The sequence below is a fragment of the Diabrotica virgifera genome, chromosome 8 (genome assembly GCF_917563875.1).
Source record: "Diabrotica virgifera virgifera chromosome 8, PGI_DIABVI_V3a".
In the NCBI taxonomy this organism is placed as follows: domain Eukaryota; kingdom Metazoa; phylum Arthropoda; class Insecta; order Coleoptera; family Chrysomelidae; genus Diabrotica; species Diabrotica virgifera.
In genome coordinates, this window is record NC_065450.1 from 144,587,135 (window position 1) to 144,593,134 (window position 6,000).

Genomic DNA, 6,000 nt, shown 5'->3' on the forward strand with positions numbered 1-6,000 from the left:
TATAAATATCTTGGAGTAAAACAGGCGCGGAAAATTGACCATAAGCAAATGAAAACTGAGATAACTACTGAGTTTATAAGAAGGGTAAAACAGCTGCTTCGTTCACAGCTTAACAGTAAAAATTTGTTTAAGGCACTAAACACCTACGCTTGTTCCGCGCTTAGCTATTCATTTGGTATTGTTAAGTGGACAAAAACGGATATAGAAAATCTTCAGCGAAAAGTACGAACACACCTCACAAAGGCACAAAAACACCACCCTAAAAGTGCAGTAGAACGAACAACATTACCCCGGTATTTAGGAGGAAGAGGACTTATGGATATAGGTGAGCAATTAGATAAGCAAATTGCTAATTTAAGAACTTATTTTCAGATGCAGGCTGAGATATCTACTCTACACCGCGCAATTTGCGCAGTAGATGACACAACACCGATCAAACTGAGGGAACCAGAAATGCGCATAAACCACCTTACTAAGGACGAAAAACTGCGCACCTGGATGGGTAAACCTCTGCACGGGCGACATCCCAATGAGGTCAGCCAAGACTATGTCGACAATAAAGCGTCGAACTATTGGTTGACATCAGGAAAGATGTTCCCTGAAACGGAGGGTTCATTACTGGCCATTCAGGATCAGGTTATACCAACCAGAAATTACCTGAAATATATCGTCAAAGACCCTCAGGTTCAAAACGACAGATGCCGATATGGATGTCAAGCCCAAGAAACCATCCAACATATTACAGGGGGCTGCCAGGCATTTGCTGCAACTGAATACAAGGAACGGCATGACGCAGTGGGAAAAATCCTTCATCAAGAGATAGCTAACAAGCTGGGACTTCTCCAAACGGACCATCTCCCATATTATCAATACGTCCCTGAGAGTATGCTTGAGGATGGCAACTACAAGCTATACTGGGACCGCAGTGTGCTCACAGACCAAACAGTGGCACATAATAGACCAGATCTCGTACTAGTTAATAAATTAACAAGACAAACAACACTAATTGATGTGGCGATACCTAACAACAATAATCTACGTAGTAAATTTACTGAAAAGATCGCCAAGTATAGAGATCTGGAAATTCAAATACGGAGACAATGGAGAATGCAAAGTACCCAGACGATACCTATTGTTATGTCTACTACTGGAGTCATTCCGAAGACCCTCCTCGAAAGCATAAAAAAGCTGGGTCTCAATGAACATATTTATAAGACCATGCAGAAAGCTGTACTACTTGCGACGGCCAGAAGTGTAAGAAAATTTTTGGGAGATACACCTGCATTCCAAGTCATCTAGGGCTCGATAACACGGAAAGAGTCCCACCAGAGCTCAATCCTTTTGATACCGTAGGTATCTGGGATGAGTCAATTTTCCCCTCAGCGGGAGTGTGAGCCGTATGGCTAAATCTGGATAATAATAATGGACTTATGGATATAGGTGAGCAATTAGACAAACAAATTGCTAATTTAAGATCTTATTTTCAGATGCAGGCTGAAACATCTACTCTACATCGCGCTATCTGCGCAGTAGATGACACAACACCGATAAAACTGAGGGAAGCAGAACTTCGCATAAACCACCTTACTAAGGACGAAAAAGTGCGCGCCTGGATGGGTAAACCTCTGCACGGGCGACATCCCAATGAGGTCAGCCAAGATTATGTCGACAATATAGCGTCGAACTACTGGTTGACATCAGGAAAGATGTTCCCTGAAACGGAGGGTTCATTACTGGCCATTCAGGATCAGGTTATACCAACCAGAAATTACCTGAAATATATCATCAAAGACCCTCATGTTCAAAACGACAGATGCCGATATGGATGTCAAGCCCAAGAAACCATCCAACATCTTACAGGGGGCTGCCAGGCATTTGCTGCAACTGAGTACAAGGAACGGCATGACGCAGTGGGAAAAATCCTTCATCAGGAGATAGCTATCAAGCTGGGACTTCTCCAAACCGACCATCTCCCATATTATCAATACGTCCCTGAGAGTATGCTTGAGGATGGCAACTACAAGCTATACTGGGACCGCACTGTGCTCACAGACCAAACAGTGGCGCATAATAGACCAGGGCCTGGATTACGTACACTCGATACGCATCGTATCCGCCATGTTTTACTGTAGCGCCTTATGGGAAAACATGGCGGATACGATGCGTATCGAGTGTACGTAATCCGGGCCCTAATCTCGTATTAGTCAATAAATTAACGAGACAAACAACTCTCATTGATGTGGCGATTCCTAACAACAATAATCTACGTACTAAATTTACTGAAAAGATCGCCAAGTACAGAGATCTGGAAATTCAAATACGGAGACAATGGAGAATGCAAAGTACCCAGACGATACCGATTATTATGTCTACTACTGGAGTCATTCCGAAGACCCTCCTCGAAAGCATAAAAAAACTGGGTCTTAATGAACATCTTTATAAGACCATGCAGAAAGCAGTACTACTCGCAACGGCCAGATGTGTACGAAAATGTTTGGGAGATACACCTGCATACCAAGTCACCTAGGGCTCGATAACACGGAAAGAGTCCCACCAGAGCTCAATCCTTTTGATACCGTAGGTATCTGGGATGAGTCAATTTTCCCCTTAGAGGGAGTGTGAGCCGTATGGCTAAATCTGGATAATAATAACAACAACAACCCCACAAACCCACTTAGCAGACCACCGCTACCACGAATAAACTCTTGTAAGAAACTAGGTGCGCTGTTACAAATTGTGAACACTGAAGTCCTACCCAATTTTGTCGCAGAAGCCTACACATTAGAATATTTGCACATGCTAATCTACTGTGCAGCAACAGCAATTGCTAATGTAATGGGCGTTAAGATCAGAACACGACGGGGTACTAATAACGAAAGAACTGGTAACAGAATTGCACCTTGGGAAAAAAGACTGCTCGGAAAGATTGAATTACTACTTAAGGATATTGGTATAGTCACAGAATACATACGAGGTGTAACAAGTAGAAAAGTCATCAGGAGAGCTGAAGAAATAATGCTGAGTACCGCAAGACACTCAAGATATGATCCAGAAAACAACACACCCCATCAGTGTCTGGATACATTAAAACAAAAACTCTCCGTTTATTCAGGGCGAATAAGGAGGTACAGAGTTAGTAACAACCGCAAAAGCGACAATGCTCTTTTTGAGAGTTCTGAGAAGGCGTTCTATCGAAAACTCAATTCCACTGTAGAACGTGTCGATAAGACTTACCCAAGCCAAGAAGAAATTCATGAGTTTTGGGGAAATCAACTTTCCACACCAGCTGCTCTTAACAACAATGCTGGATGGATAGAAGATACGACACAGAACTGCCAACACTACATTACTACCCTTTACGAACCCTTCACTACTGAAGAAGTCTCAAATATCATCAAAGAGCTTCATAACTGGAAATCTCCTGGACCAGATGGAGTTCAAAACTTTTGGCTCAAGAAGTTTTGGAGTGTTCATGAATGCTTATCAACATTAATTAATCATGTTATTTCTAATCCGCAGGATATACCAGCATTCCTAACTCAGGGTACCACTTATTTAATACCGAAGGATCAAAATAACACCCAAGATCCAGCCAAATACCGCCCAATTACTTGTCTTCCAACTTTGTATAAATTGGTCACATCCTGTGTAGCCCGGCGTATCTACCAACACTGTGCTCTGAACAATATCATAGAGCCTCAACAGAAAGGATGCGCTAAGGGTTCCATGGGATGCAAAGAACAACTCATCATCGACTCAGTCATTTCTAACCAGGCATATTCCAAAAAGAGGAATCTTTTTACTGCCTTCATTGATTACAAGAAGGCCTTTGATTCAGTGCCGCATGAATGGCTTATAGATATATTGAGAATATATAAAGTCGATGATAATATAGTGACCTTTTTAGAGCATATAATGACAGAGTGGAAAACTAGAATTCACCTTCAAATACCTGGTGAAATTAACATCGAAACTAAAAATATCGCAATCAGCCGGGGCCTGTTTCAAGGAGATTCGTTGAGTCCTCTGTGGTTCTGTCTAGCTATGAATCCACTATCTCAGCTATTGAACTCCACAGACGCAGGTTTTAGCATCAAAAATCACAACAATGTAGTGGCGAAGCTTAATCATTTATTGTACATGGATGATTTGAAATTAATGGCTTCCACTCGAAACCAACTAGATGAGATGCTAAAAACTGTAGAAACTTTTTCTAATGATATTAGTATGCACTTCGGACTAGACAAGTGCCGTTTTTTAAATATAGTCAGAGGAAAAGTACAGCCCGGAGGATTCGATATGCAAAATGGCCAGAACATCGAGGCTATGGGTGAAAACGATATGTATAAATATCTTGGAGTAAAGCAAGCGCGGAAAGTTGACCATAAACAAATGAAAACAGAGATAACTACAGAGTTTATACGAAGGGTAAAACAGCTGCTTCGCTCACACCTTAACAGTAGAAATTTGTTTAAGGCACTAAACACCTACGCATGTTCCGCGCTTAGCTATTCGTTTGGCATTGTTAAGTGGACAAAAACGGACATAGAGAATCTTCAGCGAAAAGTAAGAACACACCTCACAAAGGCACAAAAACACCATCCTAAAAGTGCAGTAGAAAGAACAACATTACCACGGAATCTAGGAGGAAGAGGACTTATGGATATAGGTGAGCAATTAGATAAACAAATTGCTAATTTAAGAAATTATTTTCAGTTGCAAGCTGAGACATCTACTCTACATCGCGCTATTTGCGCAGTAGATGACACAACACCGATCAAACTGAGGGAACCAGAAATGCGCATAAACCACCTCACTAAAGACGAAAAAATGCGAACCTGGATGGGTAAACCTCTGCACGGGCGACATCCCAATGAGGTCAGCCAAGACTATGTCGACAATACAGCGTCGAACTATTGGTTGACATCAGGAAAGATGTTCCCTGAAACGGAGGGTTCATTACTGGCCATTCAGGATCAGGTTATACCAACCAGAAATTACCTGAAATATATCGTCAAAGACCCTCAGGTTCAAAACGACAGATGCCGATATGGATGTCAAGCCCAAGAAACCATCCAACATATTACAGGGGGCTGCCAGGCATTTGCTGCAACTGAATACAAGGAACGGCATGACGCAGTGGGAAAAATCCTTCATCAGGAGATAGCTATCAAGCTGGGACTTCTCCAAACGGACCATCTCCCGTATTATCAATACGTCCCTGAGAGTATGCTTGAGGATGGCAACTACAAGCTATACTGGGACCGCACTGTGCTCACAGACCAAACAGTGGCACATAATAGACCAGATCTCGTACTAGTTAATAAATTAACAAAACAAACAACACTAATTGATGTGGCGATACCTAACAACAATAATCTACGTAGTAAATTTACTGAAAAGATCGCCAAGTACAGAGATCTGGAAATTCAAATACGAAGGCAATGGAGAATGCAAAGTACCCAGACGATACCGATTATCACGTCTACTACTGGAGTCATTCCGAAGACCCTCCTCGAAAGTATCAAAAAGCTGGGTCTGAATGAACATCTTTATAAGACCATGCAGAAAGCTGTACTACTCGCGACGGCCAGAATTGTACGAAAATTTTTGGGAGATACACCTGCATTCCAAGTCACCTAGGGCTCGATAACACGGAAAGAGTCCCACCAGAGCTCAATCCTTTTGATACCGTAGGTATCTGGGATGAGTCAATTTTCCCCTTAGAGGGAGTGTGAGCCGTATGGCTAAATCTGATAATAATAATAATAGAAGTATAACTTCTTATGTGCGTACAAAGTACACACACTCTTTTTTCATTAGAAGGACGTAATTAAGCAAAAGTTGTGACCCTTGTTTGGTCATTCCTTATTCCATCTTAGGATAATATCGTCTTGATCCTTCTGGTTCAGCTTCCATGACCTCTTGCCCATCCGATCGTTATAAAGTAAGTATTAATGTTTATTATGATTGGCAATAAGATTTTGTATGCATCACGTC